The 14,460-nt window shown below is 45.7% G+C and overlaps 1 protein-coding gene across 1 annotated transcript in view; it reads left to right on the top strand.

Annotated features, from left to right (window-relative positions):
* Positions 1-14,460, top strand: part of SPATA2 (spermatogenesis associated 2) — a 140,455-nt gene that overhangs the window by 8,792 nt on the left and 117,203 nt on the right. The window lies entirely within an intron of this gene.

The raw sequence follows: 14,460 nt of genomic DNA, 5'->3' as shown, positions 1-14,460 counted from the left end.
GTTGAAATTAATTTATGTTTTGAAGGAATTTAAAGATAAAAAGGCCTTTAAGAAAAGGCTTAACACTTTTCTTAAAGTTGAGTGCGGGTAGCTGTCTGTTTCACAGCTGTGTTCTGCATGCAGAAATGAATTGGTGCACAGTGGGGGTCTCGTGGGCAAAATGGGGAAGAGTGTATGTATCTTGAGCCTCAGCTGTATGGAGTTGGGTGTACTGCCTGCAGAATGCAGAGCTTTTTAAAAGAACGTTTATTTTCAAGTCTTAGCAGCATGACTCAGTTTGTTCCATAAGAGCATGTAAGCCAATATGTCAGCGATCTGCAGCAGACAGACTAATGCGCAGTGGAGAGCAGGTTTCATGTGCAGTGTGAAGCTAACCCACATTGATTTCCAGCCTTAATTCTCAATGTCATATGCGCTTTTTCTAAGTAGATTCCTGATGTAAGCTTCATCTCGCAGAAGATGTATGATACTACTGATGTGCTTTTTGGCACTTGAGTTAGGCCTTCTGGCTCCATTTTTGTCCTGCTGGCTCTGGAGCAGGATAATTTCTCAAGTTCCAAACTAGGTTATTTTTTTGTTTGTTCTTTCTGTTAAAGCATGTCAGGTGAATGCTTAAATGCCTGAAATGCTTTACACAAGTCCTCTGATCTTACAATCTGTTGAGGCTCCTGTAAGTATCAGGATGATTGTAAAAATCAGGCTCAAGCTAACTGAAACATTCATGCAGGAAATCTCATCTTACACTGCTGCGCTTCTTGTGCTGATGTTTCCAGTGCATATAAAACAAGACTTTAAGCTGTCTTACTGTCTGACATTTCTGATTACAGGCCTATAAATGTGTCTACTCTCTTTTGCTCTCAGCAAAAGTATAAAGGTTTGGTACCCTGTCATGTAGCTCAGATGTGACAGTTTGAACCGACAGCTCCTTAAATTTATTTTTTCTGGAAGATGACTGTGGGTTACAAGCCTTCAGTACATGTTGCTAATTACGCTGCTGAATTTAGGAGGAAAGATTCACCTTAACAGTATTTGTTTAGAAACAGGAGCTAATCTGAGCATGATGATGCTTGATATGTTGCCAGAGTGACTGAAAGAAAGGCAGGAGGTGAGTGCAAGTTAAGGTGAAGTGTTGATGTACCTGGTTTGGTTCTAATTTAGTTACTTCTCTGAAATCAGTGGGAGTTAATTAGGCTTTTCAGCATGACCATAACGGTGGTATCTAAGCAGCAACTGAATTGGGCTACAAATGTTCCCGACTGGTTTTGTGAAGGATGTTCCATGCTTACTTCTGAAAGTCATGGAATGGAGTTGTGTTTGTCTAAAGATTTTAAGTATGTAAATGTCTTGGAGCTCTTATATAAAATTAAGTAAGAGTGGACATTGCAGTTACTTTTAATTACCTTTTTTTTTCCTGTAGTTGATCATATTTCCCTAGAAAATATTTTCTAAAATTTGTTTTGCTAGTCTGAAAATGAAGGGACAGGGAATTGGTAATTAAGTACCTTTCTGGTTTTGCACTCCTACACCCCTGCTGTGAAAGAAAAACTCAAGGCAACCTTTTGCATTGAGCCACCATAAGAAAATGAACAGACTAGCACATCAGATCTTAGGCAGTGCCTACAGAAAGGCAAAAGGTTACAGTATGTGATATGGCAGCGGCTCTTTTAACTCCAAAATCCTGCAGGCATGCCACATAATTGAAGTGCTTCCATCTGAGAAGAGGTGTAGGAGAGCCAGAGAGCAGCTGCTTTGTTTGACAGGCTTGCTGTACAGATTTCAATGTGCTAATGTGTGGAAAGTAAGGCTGCTCCTTACTGCATTGGAAGCTCTCTGCATTGAAAATATCCTGTCATTTTATACTGTGTAGCAGGTCCTTGGTTCAGAATGGAATGTAGAGCCCTGGGAGAAGGTAACCCACGTTACTGGTGTAACGTGTGCTGGGGGCAGCTGCCTGTGGTCAATGTGCCAAAGTCAAGAAAGGTGACTAATACCAGGCTGTCCGTGTGGAACTGTGGGGATAAGTGACCTGTCACCAGGAATTTACAGCACATTAGCAGTGCCCGAAGTGGAGCAATCCTTGTAACTCCTTATTTTTCCCCTCCTGCACTGCTTTTACTGCTTTCACAGTGTGATAGGCTGTGGGAGCTCTGGCATTGCTACGAGTTGTTGTGGTTTTTGGGAACAACTGCTTTGCTGCCCTGACCTCTGCAAAAGAAAGGATCCTTAGGAGCCCTTTCCATCAGGGGAGACACTGCCTTGCTCGGGGTCGGTGTGGTGCTGCCATTTGGTTTCTGCCATTTTGTAAGGCAGAGTTGCTCCAAGCTTTTCCACCTGCAGGCAAAATGCTTCTCCCGTCTGGGCCGTGCTGCCACAGAGCTGTGGTTACTGCTCCCTTACCCTGAGGGAACAGGAGGGTTGGAGGCTGTGGTTGCTGCTGGTCCACCACAAACATCACCTGCCCGCACTCCTGATCCTCTCTCAGCTGGCAGCAGCGGGGCTGGGTTTCCACTGTGGTAGCAGAGGCAAAGGGGCTGTGGAAATCTCCCTGGTCCAGCAGCTTCCTATGCTGCCTGTGCTTAAAGCCAGGCACGGACTGCCACTGAACATGGAAAGGCTTTGTGCAGAAAAGAGGTGGGCAGGTGGAAATGTTCCAGATAAAAATGAAACAACCTGCTCTCATTTTAGTTTTCTCCTTAGCATCAAGAAGAAATTTCTCTTCCAGCATTCACAGCCTGGGAGGCACCGAAGTCATGTTGCAGGGAACTTAAGATGAGGTTAGAGATTGTTTTAATTACTGATATTTCTTACTGGTGGAGTCCTTGCTTTAGTGCTGCAGAACCTGAGCGTAAGAGGTGGTCCTGGTACTTCTGTTCAGGCTGGGCTTTATCATAGCAGTTCCTGCTTTGAGAAGAGGATGTGAAATACCGCCTGATTTGGGTAATACCACCCATTTGTTTTTCCTCTCTTATACTGGGCTTTTAGTTAATTCTGCATTGTGCAGTTAACTGCATTGAAGATAATGTCAAAGCTCCAACTAGCTTTAAATAATGCAGTATCAGACCTGCAGTGTGTAGCTGACAACTTGCATGTGGCAGCTGCTTCTGCTGTTGTGGGTGTGGGGCTGTCATGCTTCCTGGTTTAGAAATCATTCTCATGATAGTCATACTGTTCTGAGATTTTTTTTTTTCATCATCAACCTGCTTTAAAGAAAGAAAAAGAAAAATCAACCCACAACTGCTCATCAGGTCCTTAGTGAAAAATGTTGCTTTCCCCCAGAGTAAGTAAAATCTGGTTTGTAGCTTTGTGTGCAGAGCGCTGGAATTGAAGTGCCTTACCTGAAATTTTCACAGACTGGTTTTCTAAAGCATGGCCAGGGCTGGTGAACTGTCTTCACCTAAGCAGTGTTCTCTGCATGTCTCTCCATCCCTGCACACGCATAGACTCTGCTATGCAATTCACCTTCCAGTTAGGCAAGACTGAGCTCCTGCAGTGACCCAGTTGTTGATCCTAATCCTAAACCCTAAAACCTAATAAATGAACTGTTAATCAAAGTAGATGCTACCAACCAGAAAGTCTAAAAAGAAGCAGCCTGTTTAGACATCTTCGTGTGCTAAGCAGTGTCTTCATGGTGAACCTTCCCACAGTGCAGCTCTGTGATGGAGAGGAGGCTGCCTCCTCTCCTGTGTGGTCAGCTGTGTGTGTCCCTGGCACCACCAGGAGTGGCCCCACAGAGGGGCCACAGAAGCTGGTAGAAGCTCACTAATAACAAGAATTTGTGTGGTCCCTTAAAGGTTACAGAGGAACCCTGTTATTACAGATACTCATGTTAGCACAGGGCCAGGGGATCTCCTGAACAGCTGCGTCCTGGCACAAAGACTCCCTCTGCCTTCCTGGGCAGAGCGTGGCCGGGTGGGAATGCTGAATGCAACCCCTGGAAACAGCTGCATAACTGTTCCTCGGCTGGTTTTGATACTGGAAGCCAGCAGGCACCTGAGAGCACTTTGCTGACTTGGTTGGGATGTGTAGGTGGGGTTGTCTAACTCTGAAGTGAAGGGGGCTTTGTTTGGCTAATTTTTTTTTGATATATTCTCCATTACAGCCAAGTATGCAATGAAGCCTGTAATTACTTACGTGAAGAGGGTTGTGTTGTGACCCCCAAGGGGTGACGGAGTGAATCGGCACAGTGCCTGGCAGCACCAGTGGTGGGTAAGCCCAGGGAGGAGAGTGGCTGTACGGATTAACTCTGTGGCAGAAGCAGAAAGGGATGAAGATGTCATCTGCCACATCACCTGTTCAAAACCCATTTCCTCAGGCTGCCTTGCTGGGTTAACCATCAGCCGTTCTGTCTGGAGGGGTCAGCCTGACACTGCTGTAAAAGAGCTCCCCAGGAACTTGGTTTCCCTTGGAGAGAGCAGGGGAAGTGGCTCATTTATCAGTCTTGGAATGTGCGCTGAGGGGAGAATGTCATTTCCATCTCTTTTTGCTTTATGCTTGGTTCCTGACCCTAAAAGTGTAAACCTGTCCTAGCACATTTTTGCACAGTATTAAATGAGAATATGTATTCTTCTAGTTGTAAGAAGCCTGTTTTATAAGCTGGCTTTGGGCCATCTCAGCAGAAATCAGTGGGCAGTGTGCATATGCTCTGCCTCTTCTCTTTAGAGGAGAGTGGGGAGAGGGGCTCTATTCTCCATGCTCCTCCTCTCACTCTGGGAGATGTAAAGCCCCTCTTAGGGCAGCTGCTGTTACATCTTTTGTTACGATTAAATTTGCTTATTCTCCAGACCTCAATGGCAGAGGTTTCTCTGAGAGGTATTCCTAATGCCAGGGAGGGGAATGAGCATGTGTGTGCGTTTCTGCTGCCAAGTCATGCGGAACAGCTATAGGTGGCACTCTGGTATTGGTTACTGCTCGTGCCTGGCTGTTTTCACGCTGAGAGGACAGAGCACAGTGAATCTGCCTTGGGAGAGCAACACCAATTAGGCCAGCTTCTGAGAGATCTGTGTGTAGCTTCTGCAGCAAACAGACGGTGTGAGGAAGGCTATAGTTAAGGGTAGGAAGAGTAGAGATTAAATTTAAGGCATAGGATAAAGCCTAGCGGTGGAATGGCATTGTGTTATAGGAATGCTTTTTCCTGCTGTACGGATTGGTGTGGGCAGCGCTGGCACGTAGATAGTCCAGCATTTTGGGCCTTGTGTCTGTAAGGGTTTAAGGAAACTTGTCCCTTGTTTAGCAGGATGTTTTATTCAGTGTCTGCCCAGACTTTCCATGCCCTAGGAGCTGGTGCTGGAGGCTGCGGCGTCCTGAAGCTCCGAAGGGAGCGGCCGCAGTGCCCGTGCTGCTCTGGGACGGGGCTGGGCAGGCGTTAGCTGAGCAGAGGATGCCCTTACGCTCTGCCTCCCACTCTTATGTCTGCAGTGGAGGGGTTGATCCTGAGAGCACAAAACCTTTTCATGTAAATCAGCAGTAGAAATAGGATTTAGAAGGAGTGAGTACTCGAGGATGGAAGGGGGTGTTTGCTCTGTGGTGTGGCCCTTGTCCTTGCATCTTTGGAGTCTGTTCAAACCTGAAAGGTGCTTTACATGCACAGTCAAGTCTCAGGGGTCCCTTTCTTTCCACTTCTTACTCCTGCATTTCCATATTCAGGTGGAGAAGCACTAATTCATTCGAAATGCTTTCTCCACTCCCGAGATCACTGCCAGGCTCTGTGAGAAGTCTGCCATGTCTAGGTTTTCAGAACTGCAGCTTGGACTCTTTTAGTGACTTCTGTCTTTTTCAGGAATGAAAGTCTGATTCACTTTCCATTGCAGCTTGTGAAACTTGGACTATTTAGAGACATATGAAAAATTAAAAGAATCTCTTCTGGAAGCATCAAAGCCTGTGGTATTTGAATCTTTGATATGAAAATTTCTCCTGCTTGGAGAATGGTTCATTCTAATGCTGTGAATTAGAGCATGATAACTGTGCTGCTGTACATACTACAGCCAGCGTTTTGTGCTGCTTAATAAGATGATGCTCCTGTCCAAGAGCTTCCTTTCATGATGAAAAAGAGCAGGTTCACACTGTGGATACTGGTAAATCACACCTGAAACTTTTGGCACAAATTTGTCTTTAGTGTAGTTCTGCTCCCTGCAGCGGGAGTTAAATCCTTCCTCCCTGGTTCAGTGCTCACTGCTTAAAATACAGTATGTTCAATATTGCAGTGGTCTGGATGCCTTTGGGCCCTGGTGCCTGTCTGGTCTTGCTCTGCAGGGAATTTGGTAAGCAGAAGCGGGATTGAAACACAAAGATTTGCTGTGTAGCCATCGTCCAACATGGGTTTAGCTTCAGTGCAGTGGAAAGCTGAGGATTCTTCCAGCCTGCTTTCCCTGAATCGCTTTTGAGATGCGTTAAAACACTGTGTGCTCTGTGAACATGATTTGAGGGGAAGAAAGATGAGAGATCCTAGGAAGCAACGTAAAGCTGCAGAAGAGCAAAACCTGTTGGACTTTGCACCAAGACCTCTACCTGCCAGGACTGATCAAAGCCGAATGTTCCTTGTTGTAGTGCAAGCCCTGGGTATAAAGGCTGTATTTTGTTTCCTGCTTGTTAAGGAGTTTGTAGTATCAGAGCAGGTTGTAGGCATCTTTAGGTACTTTTCTGTGGTCAATTTAAAAATCCTCTTTTTTCCCTTTCATTGTACTCCCCGCTTCTTTTTGACAGGCTGAAAGCCTGTTGGCAAGATGACTTTTACTGAGCTCAAGTAGGATGCTCACATGTCTTGGGAATGAATGTAGGTTTGACACTGATTTGATTCTGCTCTTTCTGCCTGCAGCTTATCACTCAAGCTCTCCAATGAAGGACTTTATTTCCTCAGTCAAATATTTTCCATATGACTAGATAATAGCTAGAGGTAGTGATTTCTATGTCAGTGCTTGGCACTGTAGATTTTCTGTTCAGAAATCGTATGGCCATCTGAAAAGTAGTCTTAAAAACAAGCGCTGCGTTTGTTCAGAGTGACAGGATCAAATGAAGTGGTGGGATATTTTTATTTCCATGGCACTTAAAATTCATCTTCTTTTCCCCAACAGAACTTCAGGTCATGGGGAGATTCATTCATTGTTAGCAGACACTTTCCCTGTCAGACTCAAGTCATGTTCCAGCGTCTCCATGTGTGCTCCCTGGGTGCTTGTGAGGAGCACCAGCTCAGTTACTGAGGATGTCCAGATTTCTCCCACCTGATGGGGCTGTAGCTAAAAAGTTTTGGGTTTTTTTTTCGTGATGCACTGACATTATGACACCTGTCAGCTTTGCCCCAGGAGCAGCTTTGTGAAGAGGAGCTCGATATCCAGTTCTGTTCAGTCAACAGCTCTCCCATCACCAGTGAACAAAGAGGTTTTTAAGTGGATTTGCGATTAGGGAAAATTGTCTGCTAGAAACCTGATTAAGACTCCGAACTAGTTTATGCACTGGTTGCTGGGGCACTGTCTTTTAATAATGACTGACACAGTTTTATATTACAAACAGAGCCTGGCACCATAATACTTGTGCTCGTTTTTACGCTAGTGGAGGATCACTGATTACAGCGTGGCTAAACCTGATCTGTACAACAGGGAGAGGAACCGAGGAACAGAGTTAATACTAGATAAAACCACAGGTGTGAAAGGCTCATTAAAAACTATCAAGCCATGGAGTAAAGAAATGTGGGAAACAAATTACACCAGTGCCAAAGAACAGTATGAGCAGATAGATAAGGGGAGAAAGTTATTGGCCTGACAGTCCTTTGGAGAGGAGGAGAAAACATTGGCTTGAGAATTGAGCCTGATAGTGAAGTGGCATCTAATGACTCCACATGCAGAAGTGACTTTTCCTTGAAATGCTGGTTTTATATTCTAATGCAGAAAAGCTGGGTAGTAGTGAAGGAAGTTGATAGATTTCAAAGGGAATATTAATTAGGAACAATTTTAAAGTCCAGCCAAAGATCTATTTAAATTGATGCATTTCCAATGGAAATTAATCTGCCATGTGTTTTCCTAAAATAAAATAACTGGAAGATACAAAGTCTGCATGTGTTCAAAGTAGACTTTTTGAACCTTAGACAAGAGTAAGATAGAAATTAAAGGAATTCACTGAAGGGTGTGAAATGTCCGGTCTGTGCTGCTGCCTGGTGTGGGGCTGGGTGGCTTTGTCCATGCCAGAGAGCTTGAGTGCAGCCTCCCCACCACTGCTGCTCTTGGGGCCAGGAAACACAGAAGGGATTGATGCCAGTTCTTGTGTCTTTCCACCATGTGTCCAGAAGCAAGATACTGATTCTTTTGTAACATGTTAAGGTATGAGTTAGCGTAAGCTGTATGCTAAGGAGAATAGTTTCTTGCAGTGTTTTTGTCAAACTAGTAGCTAACTTCCAGTTCTTTTTCCTTTTCTGCAGGGACAACTCTACGCCTCAGCAGCAGATTGGTATTTTTTGTCCTTTTTTGGAGGTAGTGTTGTCATTTTTTAAATTGAGAGACTTAAGGGCATGGTATCCGACCATTTGGCATCTTCCTTGGCACTGGGCAACAAGGAATGAGGGGAACCAGCCATCCCTGCCAACGTGGAGAGGTGTCCCAGCCAGAGGGCTCCTGGGGATGCTTTGTGGTATCCTGTCTAGGGCTGTGGAGCTGCATGGAGCTGACTTAGAGCCTGGGAGATCATCTTGAGAGTTAAGGGTTAAACTCTGGCCAGCTGGACTTTAAGTAGCAGGCAGCATTCAAAGTGTAGTGGACAAGTGGGATGTGAGAAGCCAGAATTTCCAGGCACTGGGAGTTGTGGGTGGCATTGAAAAGCCAAATACAAGAACGGAAACATATATTTTTAATATATATTTCCATTACAGTCACAAGCACAAATTGTGAGGGGGGAAGTGCATCTCGAGCAGCCTATGTGTTATCTCATGCCTCCATCTCAGTATACAAGCATGGGATTAATGTCTACTTAACATAAAGCTGAAAGTTTGGTGTGCAGATGGTGGGAAGCTGGGCAACAGCCCGTGTAGCTTGTAGCATAGATCTGTCTTCAATGAATGCCATCGCCTAGTGTTGCGTCTCGCAAAATGTTACCCTTCAAATCCATCCCTAACCCACTTGCAGAGATGCTGAGCTGCCTCTTCCGCAAAGGCGAACTCAGGAAATTATTGGCCGGTGGGTCTGACCTCAGCGGGGCTGGGTAACAGCGTAGTAGCGATAAAATGAGATGAGAACACAAAGCAGTGGGAGAAATATGAGTTGATAAAGATCGGCCAGTGTGGCTAAATCTTGCTCGACTAATGCAGGGAGGTTTCTCCCCCCCTTTTAAGGCGGTGATGCAGCGAGCAGAGTTGCGCACTGGACACAGACACCTGTAAGACACTTGACAGCGAGACGCGACAGGCTGATGCGTGGGATTAGTGGGTACAAAATGTGCCTGGCAGATAGCAAAGGAGACAATGTGACTGGCATGCTGAAAAACTCATTGCATGCGGATTGCAGAGCCGTGCACAGACAAGTAATAAGCAGGATCTTGTACCAGACTGTGTGCAGAATAAATACTATTGGTGGTGTTTGCAGGTGGGGAAGCGGAGGCCCAGCGAGGTGATATCATTCACCAAAAGGGAGAGCAACAAAACTGGGAGTAAAGCTTTCCTGATTCGTTTCATTAGTGTCATATACTGTGACTGTTTTAGTACATCCCTGCTATAGACAAGTAACTGTGGGGCACTGAGGGAGGGCATGAGGCTTTAAAGGGAACCACAACAGACTTCAAACCATTCTGCATTCAGGCAGTTTTGCCTCAGAATGATCTTATGTGTCTTTTAAGGTGATTGTCTTTATGAATCTGACCAAGCCTATCTTGAAAGAGAGCTTATTTGACCTCAATAACAGCAGATTAAAAAATGGTACAAGCTTGCTTTTAGGGAAATATCTTTGACCTTGTTGGTTATGTTGTAGCTCTGGCTTTTTTAAAGCTTAGGATGCTGCTTAATGAATACGATTGAAATCAGTGCTTTTATTCATAGCTCTTTGCTTGCTCTCTAAAATTAAATGCTCTTGTGGTCTGACTGGAAGCCACGAGTGGTAGCATGCAACGTTTTTGCTGCAGCTGGCTGGTTTTGGAGACCCCTCAAACTCATTTTCTCTCAAGTAGGGGTGATAATGCTTCACTAAAATGCCCTGCCTGTGCATGACAGGGAGATGGGAAGTGACTTAGGAGGTATCTGCTGCATTTAGTCCCTTGAGCCTCTCTGTAAGGGGCATAAACCAGCCACTTCAGCAGAATCTGAAGCTGGAAGGAAGGGACTGGGAGAAACATCTTTGTTTGGAACAATGAGTTTGAGGAATGCTAGAAGAGGGGTTTATCCAGTAGTTCTGTGGAAGTGATAAATGTTAGCAGGAACCTGACAGTGTAGAACTTCTAATTCTGGGAATTATCAGGGAAATCAATGTCAAGACAATGCTTTCTGTATTTGTATAGGTTCAGAAATGAAGGCTCCACCTTGGCTTTGGCTGGTGGGCAGTGTTCCCACTATCAAATCTCTGTGGACTTCTGTGCCTTGAAAAAATAAACAACTTTTTATTGTACTTTGAGACAGGATGTTTGAAGATGCAGTTTTTCTGGAGAGGCATCTAGGAGCAGGGACTTTCAGTGGTCAAAGCCGGTTATGTCACAGTGGGTAGGAACAGTATGTTAGTAGGTAAATAATTGTTTAGAATGGCTTGTTTAGTCTCACGTGGGCCTTTTTGCTCATGCAAAGTGCCAATAAAGGAGCGAGTGCTCCTGGGGTGTTCTGTTTCCTTCAGCTCCCATCTGAGCTTCTCTGATAGCTCAAACAAACTTGGGCTGCAGGTGTGCTGCTCGCTGTGCCCTGAGAACACCAAACAAAGGCAGGAGCGAGTCTCTAGTAAGGATGTCATACAAGATTCACCCTTTAGTTTTGATACCACGCAGCATCGTTCACCGTGCACGGCTGGCAAAGCAGGTAAGTGTGTCCATCTGTACATCGAGGCTTTGCTACCCCACCCATGGTTGTTCAGTTGCTGCCCCTCATTCTCAAAATAGAGCTGTCTCTTAGGGAACTCCCCTTACTCCAGCCAGCAGCACTGGCCTGCACGGTGGAGATAATGTTTGCAACTGCTACGGAGCCTTTTGCTGCCTGCAGATATCCTCAGTATTGGACACATCTCTTTGGACAGTTCTCTGAGTCATTAATCCAGGTGAGTATTGAGATAGTTTCTTCTGAATTGTCTGTGTGCTCCCTTGTCCCATGAATACACTCACAGACTAATTTTTCATTCGACTGAAGGACAAGGCTCCTTTCAGCTCCCTGACAATGCAGGACACGGCAGCATTTGGCTTGGGCAGCTCAGCGCAGCTGGCTGACTCATATTCTTTGTGACCACTCCTGTCCTAGCAGTAAGACCCTTTCATGGGGCTGTGCTATTTCTAGCAGCTCTCAGATCTGTGACCGTGTCCCCTTTTGTGCAGGAGTCTGAATTTCCATCTCCTGCTGACGTGCTGTAGTGGTGTTCCTGGGCTGCCTCCTCCTGCACACGTTTGCTCTGCCTCATCGCTTTGTCTTCCTGAGCCTCCCACTTCACAGGTGAGTGACCGTGGGGCACGATAGCTCTAATCCATCCACACCATCCTGTGACACTGCTGCCTCCCTGCCTGGGAAGGACTCGTGTCTGAAACACTGTGAAGGGCAAGGCCACCCCAGAGTGTCCACCTTCCCCTGCCAACACAAGGTGATTATTCAAGCTTCTCTCCTGTGAATAATTTTGATATCGTAGGTTTTTCTGAGCACAATATCCTCACAGCTATTTTGCCACTTGAGCCCTAGTTCTCCACTCCCTGTCACTCCAGGAGAGGTTTTGCCTCTCCTGGCTTGATTATTGATGAGAGCAATTTGCAGCATGTGCCGCTTTATTCGGCAGGAGCAAACTAGGTGTGCAAGAGCGAAAAGTATTCCCATCCTTCCTGCAGGAGATTGAGCAATGTGCTTCCAAATCTCTGCACACATGTACTGTCGTTGATTCCTGTTTCTGTGGACAACACTGTCATCTGCGTATAAACGACTGAGGTTCTTCCAGGCTTTGCTGCACCTCAGGCTGCAGCTGGGCTTCATGTTCATGCTATGGAACATGTTCCCAATCTGTATCTGTCACTGCTACTTAATGAAAAATCTAAACATCACTTCTCTTGCGAGGTCCTCTAATGGTTCAATTTTAATTTGCGTGTTGCTGACTGATTTTCTGTCTAGGCTATGATAAATAAAAATTAAACATTCTGAACAGGTCTTCAGTGAGTGATGTCAATGCACTTTGCGTATTTAAATTATGCCTCGCAACATCCCTGCAATCTGCTTTCTTCCAAGAGGGAAACTGAGTCAATCAGATGGGACCAAGGAAACTGAGAGGCTAATGCTGGAAGCTTGATGCACTGTGATCAGCGCAGCCCATGAAGGAACCTGTCAGGCTGCAGCTCTGACTCGTCACCAGTGTCAGCACAACATCTTGGACACTGAGTGGCAGATGTTCACCCTCCCCAGCACCAACCCAAGGGGCCACCTGGGGCCTCCTGGAACTGGGCTGAATTCCAGGCTGGGCTTGGGGAGTTGCTGCGAGTTGCTTGCTGAAAAGAGTAAGGGTGAGGCCCAGGAGCTCTTGCTGGGGATGTAACTTGGGTCCAGCTGAAGGCATAATCCCCATGTGACTGTGATTCCTTTGGCTTATTTCCCTGGTCTTTGATGAAGAGTGAGATAGGAAAAAGGTGTAAGAATGTGAGCACTGGGAGCAGGACGCACAGGTCATGCAGCCTTCTTAGGGATTCAGGTTTAGTTAGACCTGACTGTGGTCATGGCTGGTGGTCTAAACTTTTGTGTAATTGAGGAAATTAATGGCTAATTGAAAGTTCTTCAGCTAGAGTTGTACCAGATGCTTCACAAAGCACTGCTTTAAACACCTGTCCAGCTGCCTTAGCAAAATCCAGTTTGAAAATAGAGTCCTACTGGTACTTGATGAAGTTTTCATTTTTTTTATCAAGTCTATGTAAATATTTAATGATTCATTGGATTAATAGGACTTTGCAGTAACTCCAGAAGCACTCTTCTACTTCACGAGCATAAGTAGTGTCTTTTTATACACAGTGGCAGTTTCTGAAGATGGATGACAGCTCTTAGTTTGATTGTCAATTATGTGTTTATACTCTGTTTGACAGATAGTTTTTTCATGGTGATTTACTCTTCTTCATAATTAGATGTAGCAATTAGAATATCTCATATATTATGCTGGAATTTTCTTCTAATGATGCTGTGGCTGGATGGTCTCTCAGACACCTGTTCCACAGTAGAGTGAGCATGGGAACTAACTCTCCACTGCACCAATTGTTTATTTCTTCTTTCCTCCTGAATTTGAATCACTTTAGTCTCCTGGTACTGGGGAACTTTCACTGTTTTCCCAGGATATTTATCCCCAGTTGATGTTTGTGTGTCTTATCTTTATCTCAGTTACTTCCTTACAAATCTAATCAGCTGGCTTGCTATCTTTTGCTGGGCAACGTCACTCCTCCTCCTTTGTCTAAGAAAACAGATGCCCTGCCATGTCCCTTTGGTAGCCTTAGAAATGCTTTTTCATTTCATCAACAGTGCAAAGAGATGGAAGAAATAAGCTGAGAACTGAGCACCCGGCAGCATTGGCTGCCACCATGTATCCTCTTGTCCTTGGACCCTTAAAACCAGCTTTCCCTTCTCACTATCATGAAGTGTGTACATGAGAGCTCCCAGCCCGAGGTGGCTGCTGGCACAGTATTCGTGTCAGGGCTGACACGCAGACGGGAGGCATGGCCGAGTGTCTATTTTCCATGTAGAGTTATTGCACAAGTAAACTAACTGTAAACATATCTCCATAAGGAATGCTTGTGTGTCAAAATGCCCAGTTTGCATAGAAAAGATTGTAGCATTTGTACATACAAATTAGGTGCATGATTATGTGGTTTAAATGGCTCAATTCACTGGTACACCTACAAATTCTTGCAGCTGGCGTCTTCCAGCAGAGCCACACGGAAGGAAGTCCAAACGCAGCCAGGCTGTTGGTTCTCAAAGTCTTATCGCCTCCTTATCTCCTCCTCATCTCCAACACCATCAGAGTTGTCTTGCCAGCATTTTAGCGGGATGCTCCCGGGAAAGGGTCCTGGTAGTTTCTAAAAGGCAGAAGGATACAAGTTTCGGGTTACTTCCCACCATCTGGACTGCAGAAATGCTGAGCTGAGGCTGGGCAGGACGCGGCGCTGCAAAGCACCTCGGATGGGCAGCAGCTGGCCTGCACTGACCCTTCTTCGCCCGCTGCAAAAGTGATACTGGCACCCTGGCCGGGACAGCTGGGGAGCCGGGGACAGAGCCGGGGACAGAGCCGCCTGCCCTGGGGGGCCGAGAGCCTCAGTCCCCTGAGCTGAGAGCAGGGAAGGGGCGTTTCA

This window comes from Phaenicophaeus curvirostris, chromosome 18 (assembly GCF_032191515.1).
Source record: "Phaenicophaeus curvirostris isolate KB17595 chromosome 18, BPBGC_Pcur_1.0, whole genome shotgun sequence".
Taxonomy (NCBI): domain Eukaryota; kingdom Metazoa; phylum Chordata; class Aves; order Cuculiformes; family Cuculidae; genus Phaenicophaeus; species Phaenicophaeus curvirostris.
This window is presented reverse-complemented; position numbering and strand designations above follow the sequence as displayed.